Source organism: Lucilia cuprina, chromosome 3 (assembly GCF_022045245.1).
Source record: "Lucilia cuprina isolate Lc7/37 chromosome 3, ASM2204524v1, whole genome shotgun sequence".
NCBI classification, from domain to species: Eukaryota; Metazoa; Arthropoda; class Insecta; order Diptera; family Calliphoridae; genus Lucilia; species Lucilia cuprina.
In genome coordinates, this window is record NC_060951.1 from 4,776,526 (window position 1) to 4,789,793 (window position 13,268).

The following is a 13,268-nucleotide window of genomic DNA, read 5'->3' on the forward strand; positions in this document are numbered from 1 at the left end:
CTATCTATCTATCTATCTATCTATCTATCTATCTATCTATCTATCTATCTATCTATCTATCTATCTATCTATCTATCTATCTATTTATCTCTATATCTAGCTCTATATCTATCTATCTTCTAGAAATTCTTATGAAAATCATTAATTCAGGATAATTTTGTTTAAAAGAATTAAATCCTTTAAATCTCACAAAAAAATCCACTACCTTGCTCCTTAAACATCAAAAAGAAAACCGCTAACATGTAATTATGAAAAATAACCTAAATAAACTTTAATTTATACAACAAAACAAAAAACTATTTCCTCTTATCCCTACAAATCAATTTTTAAATAAATTAAACAATAACCCCCAAAAAAAACTATTCAATTTGTTTAACAGGTGATTGAAGAAAAAAAATACCAAAGAAATCCTTATAAAACCTACAAGTCACTAAAGAAAAAAACATCAGACATATCAACAAAAATCAAAGTAAATAAGGGGAAAAAAGGTTTTCAAAAGTATTAGAGTAAAAAGGTAGCAATATAGAGAAAAAACGAGAGAGTATACAAGTAAACATTCATTCCTTGTGATTTATTTACTTTTGTTATCAAATCAACAACAATTGACAGAGAGAGAGCGACATTACTAAAGAAATGTAAACAAAGGCATGAAAAACATCCGTTTTTTTAACAAACAGAGTTGCATTTTAAAGCAATATTATTTGTTATTGACGAATGATTTTTCTTTAGAAAATATATTAGGTTTTTTTTAAAGAAAACATAAAAAACTATTAAATTACCTTTTTTTACAATAATTATTATTATAATAAATCTTCTTTAACAATTTTGTGTTGGCGTGTAATTAAATATTTATGTTTATTTGAAAACAAGAAAAGTGAAAATCGTAAAATTAATTTTTTATAAACAAGAGGAAATATTTCTCTTCGACTATAAAAAGTAAAAGCAAGTTTTCCACACAGTATTAACAAATAAAATAAAATTAATAATTAATAAGAAAACTTTACATTAACAAACCAACAAAAAAAAGTAAAAGTAATCAAAGAAACCTTAATATGTTTAAAGAAATTTTGAAACAAATGTCATTAGCTTAAGGCTCTGTTTTATTGCAGCTAAAGATGATTTTTAAAACATTTATAGAGTTGACATTTAAAACACCTTTAAGAGTCACGTAGAATTGTTGTTGTTTTTGTTTTCTTTAAGGATACTATTTTTGCCGACATTTGACAAGTGACAGCTGCAGCGTTTTTTGTTGTTTGCAAAAAGATTACATTAGCAGGTAGCCATCCCATACAAAACAGTCATTTCCTTTAAACTAAATCAATATTTTACTAGGAATTTTAAACTATAGTACAAACACTTCTTGAGAAAGAAAAACAAAAGGAATTTTCCTTAGGAATCATTGCATGCTACACAAATGTTATTAATTCCACAGGTAACCTGTACCGCCGAATGCAAATGATTTATGAACATTGAACGGAAAATGTTTAGAATGTCAGGATCGTTATATAAAGCTTTATATCAGAATAGGAATATTGTTTGAATGATAACTTTAAAACTGGACTACAGTTTAGTCCATAATCCAGGACCAGAGTCTATACTATTGTTGAGTCCTTAGTATGAATTTTGCAAAGTTTTTGATCTGAATTATAGTCTGTAGTTGAATATGTAGTGTAATCTATAGGCTGAATTACAGTTCCGTCTAGAGTCTTGACTCTATAGAATGGACTAGAGTTCAGTCTATAGTCTTGATTATAACCTTGAATATACTCTCGACTATAGTTTAGTTTATAGTCTGGACTATCGTTTAGTCTATGGTATGGATTACAGTCTTCACTATAAGTCTATAGTCAGGAATTTAGTCTGAAGTCTTCACAATATTCTATAGACTGGACTATTGTTAAGTCTACAGTCTTGAATATAGTTCAGTTTATACTCTGATCTACCGTATAGATTACAATCTTGGCTATAGTTTAGTCTATAGTCGGGACTATAGTTTAGTCTATGGTCTGGACTACAGTTTAGTCTATTGTCTGAAATACAGTTTAGTATATTGGCTGTTAAGTCTAAAACCAGGACTATAGTCTATAATTTGAGATAAAGTTTAGTTTAAAGTCTGAACTATTGTGTATTGTCTGGACTATAGTTAAGTGCATTGCTAGGGCTATAGTTAAATCTAAAGTCAGGACTATTGTTTAGTCTAAAGTCGGGACTATTGTTTAGTCTATAGTTTGAGATAAAGTTTAGTTTATAGTCTGAACTATTGTCAGAGCTATACACAGTTCAGTCTATAGTTTACGTATTAGTTTAGTCAATAGTGTAAACTATAGTAGTCTATAGTCTGGACTATAATTTAGTCTATAGTCTAGTTATAATCTGTACTATAGTTTAGTCTGGACCATAGTATAGTCTAGACTACAGTTTAGTCAATATTTTGAACTAAAGTTTAGTCTATAGTCTGAACTAGAGTTTAGTCTATATGCTGAACTATAGTTTTGTCCAAGATCCGGTCTATAGTTTAGACTATGACTTAACCTTTTGTTTCGGCTACAGTTTAGTCTATTGTCCGCACTGGTATTGTCTAGATTGTACACTAATGTTTCCCAAAAGTTTTAAAAAAGTCTAAGCTGGCAATTTTTTTAAGTGTATTTATCTTCATCTGCAAATTTTATTATTTTAACTTTTATTATTCAAAATGTAAAAGAAATTCCAACGAAAAAAGTCTTTAAAACTAAAGCTAACAGGTGTTTGATATAGATCTTCTAAAGAATAATATAGGGGAAAGAACTTCAAATAAAAAAAAGCAAAACTTACCTTAATAATTTAAACGAAAAAACGAACAAAGAACTAAACTTGCACTAAAACTTTTAATAATTTCACTTAAAATATTCTAAATGCAACTCTGCTTTTGCTAACAAACAAAACCAAAACAAACCCTATTATTGTGTCTCTCTCTCTTTAATCAATGTTTACAATTTAATTACTAACGGAAGTAAATAACAATAACAAGAGTAATGACAATAACAATAACACTAGGGCAAGTTAAAAAAAAACGTAAACAAAACGACAAACAACTAAACTTTTATACAAATTTCTTGACTTTTTTTCAAACAACAACAACTTTAACCCTTCAATGTTTAAATAAAAATAAAACTTTAATATGCTTGAGTTATTTCACACACAACAGCTGAAAAGGGGAGTGGAAAAAAGAGAGAGAGAGGGTCGGTCATAGTGAGTGTCATCTGTATGCATGCAACTATAATAACAAAACCACTTGTTGTTGTTCTTAATTATTAAATATACAATTTCATTATTAACAACACAATTATCATCATCATAATGAATTTGTATTTGATTAAAACATAAAAACAAAAACAAAAGAGGGGGAGAGGATTCGAATAAAACTATAGCAATTGTTATAGTTAATATGTTAGTGTTTATTGCTGTATATGCAGAATGACTTCCCTTCTCTTCCTCCTTCTCCTCTACAAATTTGATTCATCCAGACCAACAACACCAACAATTGTAATTTCACCTGTTGCAATTGAATGCATTTGACATTTGATTAAACACATGCTTCAGATATAATAATAGTACTTAAAATAAAAGTACTATTTAAAAACAACAACAACAACATTATAAGCTACAATCCACAGATAATAAAGCTGTCAGGGAAAAAAATCAAAATGGGGGAAAATAATTTTGTTGATTTTTTTTTGCATAATTTAAAGCGAAGAAAAAACGATAATGAATTTTTAATAAAACTACATTTTCAAGTAAATAATTAATAAAAATAACAAATTTTTAAGAAATTTAAAAAGAAAATAAATATCTTTAAAAACACCCTACATCTAGCTGGACTTTATCTAGTTTTATAACATTTTAATTGTAAAACTAAACTCCTGTTCTTGAAATCATTTTAGTTTTAAAGAAATTACAGCTGTATTTCTTTTTTAGCCAACAGAACCACTGTGCCATTTATTTCTCTTTTAGAACAAGCCCTTACTAAACAAATTCCAGGAGTACTGCATTTTTAAAGCAACACTTAAGGTTTTGCTTCAATGATTTCAGAATAAAAACAGAAAAAAAAAAATAGAAAAACTATAAAAAAAATATGAAAAGTAAATATGAAAAAAAGGCAGCAATAGCAAACAGTAAAACCTTGATATAAAGTACTTACAGTAGACTTTGTACTAGACTAGAAATTAAACTATAATTCGCCTTTAGTTTAAACTATAGTTTAAACAATAGTCTGGAGGTTTAATTAGTCTATAGACTGGAATTTAGTTTAGTCTATATAGTTTGGAATTACAGTCAAACCTCTAGATCATGATCTAATCTATAGTGTTAACTATATTTAAGCCTATAGTCTTAACTTAAGTTAAGCCTATAGTCTTAACTATAGTTAAGCCTATAATCTTAACGATAGTTAAGCCTATAGTCTTAACTATAGTTAAGCCTATAGTCTTAACTATAGTTAAGCCTATAGTCTTAACTATAGTTAAGCCTATAGTCTTAACTATAGTTAATCCTATAGTTTGGACTATAGTTTAGTCTATAGTGTGGACTATGGTGTAGACTACAATTTGGACTTAAGTTTGGCCAATAGTCCATACTATAATTTAGCCCATAATCTGGACAATAGTTCAGTTTTTATAGCATGGTCTATAGTTAAGACTAAAGTCTAGATTATAGTAGTCTAAAGCCTGGTCTATAGTTTAGTTTATATTCTGGTCAAAAGTTTAGTCTATAGTTACTTATGTCCAATATTTAGCCCATAATCTGGACAATAGTTCAGTTTTTATAGCATGGACTATAGTTAAGACTAAAGTCTAGATTATAGTAGTCTAAAGCCTGGTCAATAGTTTAGTTTATATTCTGGTCAAAAGTTTAGTCTATAGTTATGTCCAATATATGCACAATAGGCTAGTCTATAGTCTGGATTATAATATAGTTTATACATTGCTCTTACGTTTAGTATATAGTCTGGCCTCTAGTTTAGTCGAGAAGCAGGACTACTGTTTAATCAATAGTTTGGACAATAATAAGGTCTAGGGTCTGGTCTACAGTCTGGACTATAGTATAGTTTATAGTCTGCACTGTAATCTAGTCTAAAGTAGGGACTAAATTAGGGTGTATAGTCTGAACTATAGTTTAGTTAATATTCTGGTCAATAGTTTAGTCTAGTCTCTAGTTAAATCTGTAGTTTGGACTATAGTCTAGACTATAGTTTATTCTACAGTCTGGACCCTGGTATAGTCTGTAGTCTGGACTATAGTTTAGTACACAGTCTGAGCTATATTTTAATTTATATTCTGGATTATAGTTTAGTCAGTAATATGGACTTTAGATTAGTGTAAAGTCTGGACTATAGTCTAGTCTACAGTTAAGTATACAGTTTGGACTATATTTTAGTCTAAAGTCTAGACCATAGTTTTGTCTATAGTCTGGACTACAGTTTATTTCATAGTCTGGACTCTAGTTCATTCTATAGTCTGGACTACAGTTATATCTAGTGTCTTGACTATAGTTTAGTCTATAGTCTTGACTATAGTTTTGTCTATAGTCTGGACCATAGTTTAGTTTATAGTCTGGACTACAGTTTAGTCTATAGTCTTGACTACAGTTTAGTCTATAGTCTGGACTACAGTTTAGTCTATAGTCTGGACTACAGTTTAGTCTATAGTCTGGACTACAGTTTAGTCTATAGTCTTGACTATAGTTTAGTCTATAGTCTTGACTACAGTTTAGTCTATAGTCTTGACTATAGTTTAGTCTATAGTCTTGACTATAGTTTAGTCTTTAGTCTTGACTATAGTTTAGTCTATAGTCTGGACCATAGCTTAGTCTATAGTCTTGACTACAGTTTAGTCTATAGTCTGGACTATAGTTTAGTCTATAGTCTAGACTATAGTTTAGTCTATAGTCTAGACTATAGTTTAGTCTATAGTCTGGGCCATAGTTTAGTCTATAGTCTTGACTACAGTTTAGTCTATAGTCTTGACTATAGTTTAGTCTATAGTCTGGGCCATAGTTTAGTCTATAGTCTTGACTACAGTTCAGTCTATAGACTGGACTATAGTTTAGTCTATAGTCTGGACCATAGTTTAGTCTATAGTCTTGACTACAGTTCAGTCTATAGACTGGACTATAGTTTAGTCTATAGTTTAGACTATAGTTTAGTCTATAGTCTGGACTATAGTTTAGTCTATAGTCTGGACTATAGTTTAGTCTATAGTCTGGACTATAGTTTAGTCTATAGTCTAGACTATAGTTTAGTCTATAGTCTGGACTATAGTTTAGTCTATAGTCTGGACTATAGTTTAGTCTATAGTCTGGACTATAGTTTAGTCTATAGACTTGACTACAGTTTAGTATATAGACTTGACTACAGTTTAGTATATAGTCTGGACTATAGTTTAGTATATAGTCTGGACTATAGTTTAGTCTATAGTCTTGACTACAGTTTAGTCTATAGTTTGGACTACAGTTTATTCTATAGTTTGGACAATAGTTTAGTATATAGTCTAGACTATAGTTTAGTCTATTGCCTGGACTATAGTTTAGTCTATAGTCTGGATTATAGTTTAGTAAAATCTACAGATTGTACTACAGTTTTCTTATTAAGCTGGACTTTAGTTTTGTCTAGATTCTTGGCTATAGTTTAATCTTTATTTTAGTCTAGAGTCTGGTCTAAATTCTGAACTTTATTTGAGTCTATAGTTTGGTCTAAAGTCTGAACTAACTTTTAGTCTACAATGTTAGTTTAGTTAACATCATAGACTATAGTTAGCTCCAAAGATTTTTCTATTGTAAAGTCTATATTCTATGCTATTGAGTAGTCTGTAGCAGTCTAAGTTTGTTCACTTTATTAACCTTTTACTGTTACATTTTTTCTTCTTTTGCTGCTGCTTTTCCTTTGGCAATTTATTAACAATACACAAAAATCAAGCCTTTATTTACTAGATTTACAACAACATGTTGTCTAGAAGACAACAACTACAATAACAACAATAAACAAATAACAATGTACACAATCAACAGAAATAGTAGTGAAAAGGACGTTTGCTCAAGTGCAATTTTGCTTTACTTTTAAGTAAAAATCAAGGTTGGTTAGGAAAAGGATATAACAAAGAACTATATAAATTGTTAAAAAAAGTCTTTCTTAAATTTAAAGCTTAAATGCATAAATATTAGTTATGTAATGAATTCAATGTAAAATTTAAACCCAACAAAAGCGCTTAATTGACATACTGCTTAGGCACAGAGTTGTATGTAAAGCTTTAAACAGGGTTGTTTATTTGTAGACTTTTTTTCCCTGTTTTTAAACAAAATTTTATAACTTTTTATAATATTTTTTCTAGAGAATTATGATTTCTTTTTTTTAATAATAAATCTGTTAGATGTGATCATAAAATTTGTGCATAAAACTGAAATTATATTAACACCTTTAGAATGACAGATGTTGAAACAAAAAAGTCACTGTAAGTGTAAGAAGAAGATTAAATTACACTATTACCTAGAAGAATTCTAAAGAATTTGGGTTTTAATAAAGAAAAAGAAGAAATCTAATAACAAAAATGTGTGTGAGAGAGAGCACAAGATCTACTTTAAGATTTTCTTTCTCTCTCTCTTTAAAGAGAGAGATTAAGAAGGACAGGTCATTAAGAGTTTTAAACCAAAGCAGCCATATTTAAGTAATAAACCCTATAGCGTTTTTCTTTAAATTAACACAATTTTAAAAACAAATTTTAAATTTATTTATGAAAAAAGTTTCTTTTTAACTTACCAATGCTTTAATATGCGCATTTTTGTTGTTGTTGTTATCCAATTACTTTTGAGCAATTTTTTTCTTAAGAATTTTTAACTTATTTCTTTATATTAGATGTTTTTTTTTGTTATTTTCAATAGATTGGTTTCATTTCTAGGAAAATTATCACATGTTTAGTTTTTAAGTTTTTTATGTATTTTTTACATTTAAAAAATAGGTATTGATTTAAATACACTCAAAAATAGAGGTTAGTTAAAGCTAGAAAAAATAGAATATATTTTTAGAATAAAATTTCAAAAAATGTTTACTTTTGAAACTTCATTTTAAACTCACAAAAAAAGTCTTTGTTTTTTTTTGGTTAAGAAACTTCATTAAAGTATCTAAAGTTCTACAGAAAGATCGCTTTTAAACTAGAGGGAACTTAAGACAAAATGCTTGTAAATGAGAAATTGCAGGTAAAAGGGAAATTTATTGTCTATTCCAAAGGAATATTTACTTGATCTTAAAACGAAAGATCCATTCAATCTAAACTGATCACAAGATCTAGTTAAAGAAGATCTCACGATCGTTTAAGTATGTAGTTCATAATTCTTAATCCCAAAGAGATTTTTAAAATCAGGCGCACAAGCTAGAATCCCTTTCTCTCTCTCTCTCTCTCTCTCTCTCAAAAGATTGAGAGAGAGCGAGAGAGGAGAATAATAATATGTACAAAAAGATCGATGAAAAGATCATACAATCAAACAAAAAGATCATAAAAAGAGAGTTCAATAAAACCATGATTCATGATGGAATACAATCATTAAAACTCTTGAAGATTTTTCCCCCAACGATCGGCAAATAAACCTGAGAAATAACTGCAAATGATCTTAATCGAAAACAAAAGATTCAGGCAAACAAAGAGAGAAGATCTAAAGTAAGATCAATGAAAGGAACCTTCTACATACAGATACATACATATATGTATTTGAAAGATTAATATTGAAAGAAAGATTGAATATTAGCTAATATATCTTGAAAGGAAGATCAGTATTCCGTCTTCTTCAGAGTAATTTCTAAATCATATGAAAGCTTAAGAGCACCGCCATATTCTGATCAGCAAAATAAGAAATATTATTACAAAAATATAAAAAAAAATTGAGAAATCAAAGAAATTGTCTTTCGGAAAACATTCATAGACGCGATTTATAATACAATTTGAAGATTTCTGGAAAAATTGAGGAATCAGGTATTAAAGAAGATCATATTCAGTCAATGAAGATCATGTTCGATCAATCAATGAAGATCATGTTCGCGACTTAACTTTGATAGTTACAAAAATATTAAGAGAGATATTTGATTAAAATCGTAAAACGATCACTTGCTAACTAAGAATAATCCTGGAACATTGGCTAAAAGGAAAATGAGATCGGTTTTTAACTAAAAACATCACAAAAACGTAGAAAATGGCTGAAACGGCTGAGATTGACAATAAAGAGAGAACAGGGAGTTTGAAACAAGACAGATGATTCTGAAAAAGTTTCCGCCTTCATTTGGAGTTAAATTGGATCAAGCTCTCTAAGTCTGACATTAAGAAGAGATCCTTGGGTTTGAACTATCATTATCAAGGGATTCAACAGATTTAGAAGGCAGTGCCTTGTTGAAAGATTCAATCATATTCTCTGACTACAGCGAGAGCTCCAAAAGAGAGTTCGCAAAATCACACAGAGATGTTTTAAAAAAGAGAAAGAAAGGCTATAGCGGAAAGGAAGAACGATTAAGGAAGGAAACAATCGTGGATTTTCCGAAGACTGTTTGCGTAGATAGATCGGATCAAGTTCTTTAACTGCAGCTAGAGATCTTGGAGTTAGCAAGAGAAGGCAGATGTAGGAGATAATGCAAAGATTCCCTTCTAGGTTCCGCAAAGAAGTGAATAGTGAAGGAAAGATTGAGAGAAGAGAATAGGATAATCTCTAACTTATAAACCTATACAACAACTTTAAAAGCAATGTTTGGAATGAGAACAGATTTTGAATAAAATTTCCTTTTTTCTTCGTTTTCCTTTAAACGAGAGTTTCTTTCTCGATAAAAACTTTGAAAGAAGCGTTTTTTAAGAGAAGAAGGCTATGGTGGGTAGCAAGACCGCATTAAGTTAAGATTCTTTGCTGTTCTTTTCGTTTCTATAAGGAAATTTTTTCGGCTTCGCAAATTCCCAAAAATCATCTTCGAAATTTAGGATTCAGAATAGTAAAGGAATGAAGGAGAAAGGAATGAGCATTCAATGAGTTTTTTAAAAAGTTAGGAAGTCGGAGCTGGGAAGAAAGAAGAGTTTTAGAAGAATGGTTTCTATTTGAATGTGACATTGATGGGAAGTTTTGTGTCAGGGGAAGGTGATACCATAGTTGCTGAAGGAAACGTTTAAAATTTAAAGAAGACTTCGTTCAAAGAGTGTTTAATCTGAAGAGTTTTCAAAAAATATGTAAAGAAGTCGCTGCTGGGAAGAAAGACAGTTTTAGAAGAAGAATTTTCACTTAGATACCACAGTTCTTGAAGAAAACGTTAGAAATTTAAAAAAGACTTTGTTCAAAGAGTCTTCAATCCAAAGAGTTTTCGAAAATTGTGCAAAGAAGTCGTTGCTGGGATAAAAAACAGTTTTAGAAGAGGGGTTTCTCTTTGAGTGTGACATTGATAGGAAGTTTTGTGTCAAGGGAACTTGATAGCAGAGTTCTTAAAGGAAACGTAAGAAATTTAAAGAAGACTTTGTTCAAAGAGTTTTCAATCCAAAGAGTTTTCAAAAATTATGTTTAAAAGTCGTTGCTGGGATCAGAGACAGTTTTAGAAGAAGGATTTTCACACAGATATCACAGTTCTTGAAAGAACGATTAAAGTTTAAAGAAAACTTTGTTTAAAGAGCGTTCAATCTAAAGAGTTTTGGAAAATTGTGTTTAAAAGTCGGTGCGAGAAAGGATGATAATTATTGAAAAAGGATTTCCACATAGATACCACAGTTCTTGAAGGAAAAATTTGAAATTTAAAGAAGACTTGGTTCAAATAGTGTTTAATCCAAAGAATTTTCGAAAATTATGTTTAATGATGAAAAGTTTTTCGTCTAGGGAACTTGATATCAGAGCTGTTGAAGGAAACATTTGAAATTTAACGAAGACTTGGTTTAATCAGTGTTCAATCCAAAGAGTTTTCAAAAATTAGGTTTAAAAGTCGCGGCTGGGAAGATAGACAGTTTTAGAAGGTGGTTTTTCACTTTCAGAAATGTCAATATTTCGAATATTATGTTTAGAAGCTTGTAGTGGAAAGAAACACAGGAGTAAGAAGCAAGTTTCACTTTGAGAATGAAAAGGTTTTTGTCAGGAAAAAGCGATAACTGAATTGAGTTAAAGGAAACTTTCGGAATTTTAAAAAGATGTTCAAAGGAAGAATTTTAAACTAAATTCCTGTATCCTGTTTAGAACCATAGTTTTGTCTATCATTTAGACAATATTCCAGTTATTAAAGCATTTCGAATGGGTTTAAGATGTTGCGTTTAAAATTTTTTTTATTGAGTTGGTTGGTTTAAGATTTTTTAATATTTTTTAAGCTTTTTAACACAATTTTTTTCTTAGTGTTTTAATTATATAGATTTTACACTTTATTATTTTTTTGTAAATTTAAAAAAGTATTTCTTTAATTAAAATTTCTATTTTTTATAATATTAACATGATTTTTGTTTTATTATTTATGGTTGGAAATTTTTCCTTTTTTTTTATCGCAAAAAATATTGTTTTTTTTTTTTTACATGGTTACGCTTAAGTAAATTTTATAAAAATGCACACGTTATTGTTTTAAACAATTAATTTTATAGATTTTAAACACAACACACAATTTCGAAAGCTAAATAGACAAAAAAAAAGAGGTGTTATTATATGTGGTAATTTTTCAATTTAGAAAAATTGTTTAAACCTGTTGTTGAGGCTTAAAAAAAAAGAGTTGATTTTCCTTAAGACAAGAAGACTTTTTTTGTGAGTTTAAAAAATATTTCAAATTTTCTTTTAAATAAGTTATTTAATAGTTTTGCTTTTTATATATATGCGAAAGAAAACACTTTGATTTTTTTGTGTAATTTAAAGAAATTTTTACTTTTTTTGTATAAAATTTGTCACAAAGCTTTAATTATCTTCATTATTGTGATTTTTTTTGAACACAAATGGTCACTATTGTGATTTTTTTCTTTAAGACATCAGTTGTTGTTGTTTTTTTGTTAAAAATGTTTTATTTTTTTGTTAAAAATAAAAACACACACGTTTGTTGCACGGTCATTTACGTACTGATGTCGTTGGCATGCCCATTTTACTTTACAAGTCCATATATTGAAGCTGTTAAAGTCTGTCTGTCTGTACGCCGTTCAACCGCCATATCATGTTTATTTTCAGTTTGTTTTTTTTTTGTTTGGCCTATACTTAGACTCTTATGCATACTCTCTCACACACATATACACACACACACTTACACCATACCTGTCAAATTGTTTAAGTATAAGTGCTTAAAGGTTTATAAGGCTTATGAACAGGTAGTTTTCATCATCACCATCATCTTCAACATACATGTGCAACGTTGAAACCATAATAAACAAAACAAAAAACTTCTCCTCTCTTTTAACATATCAGTAACCCAACACACATAAAACATCACAAATATTACACTATATTAACTATTACTAACAACAACTAGAAGTTTGGCTAACAGACTGAGTGTTAAATAAAAAATTTTAAAAATAGTAAAAACTATTGAAAAACAAAAATAATCACTAACACACACCTTACAAACCTCTATAAAAATGTTTATAATAAATATAAATAAAAACACAACAACAACAATAACCCTGGAAGTATTTATCCTCTCCATAATTACTTATACTCTCTTAACGCTTAACAATTGCATACTATATATGCGTTTGAGTGTGTGTGTCTGTGCAATGTTTACCTGTTGTTTATGCTGAGAAACAAGTAGAGAATCAAAACAAAAGAAACACTGAGAGAAATAATAAGATCTCTTATGAGAAAATGAGAAAAGACTAGAGCACAGAGTAAAGACTAGACTATAGAATAGACTAGACTACAGAGGACACTATGGACTAGACTATAGACTTCACTATAGACTAGACTGTAGACTACAGACTCAACTACAGAATATAGACTAGACTTCAGATTAGACAGCATGTTAGAATATAGATTAGACTAGACTATAGATTAGACTATAGACTAGACTATAAAATAGACGTAGACTACTCTATAGACTAGACCATAGACTTGACTACACCAAACTGTTGAGTAGACTATAGGCTAGACCATAGAGGAGACTACAGACTAGAGTATAGACTAGAATATAGAATCGACTATAGACAAGACTATAGACTGGACTATAGAATAGACTAGACTATAGACTAGACTATAGACTAGACTATAGATTAGACTATAGACTAGACTATAGACTAGACTATAGACTAGACTATAGACTAGACTATAGACTAGAC

The 13,268-nt window shown here is 29.3% G+C and overlaps 1 long non-coding RNA gene across 1 annotated transcript; it reads right to left on the reverse strand.

The window, feature by feature from the left end:
• Positions 1-7,898: 7,898 nt before the first annotated feature.
• Positions 7,899-12,488, reverse strand: LOC124418828. Its single transcript, XR_006940246.1, has 2 exons — positions 11,876-12,488; positions 7,899-8,026 (listed from the first exon to the last, which is right to left on the reverse strand). It is a non-coding gene; the product is annotated as an uncharacterized LOC124418828 (long non-coding RNA).
• Between the last annotated feature and the right edge of the window lie 780 nt (positions 12,489-13,268).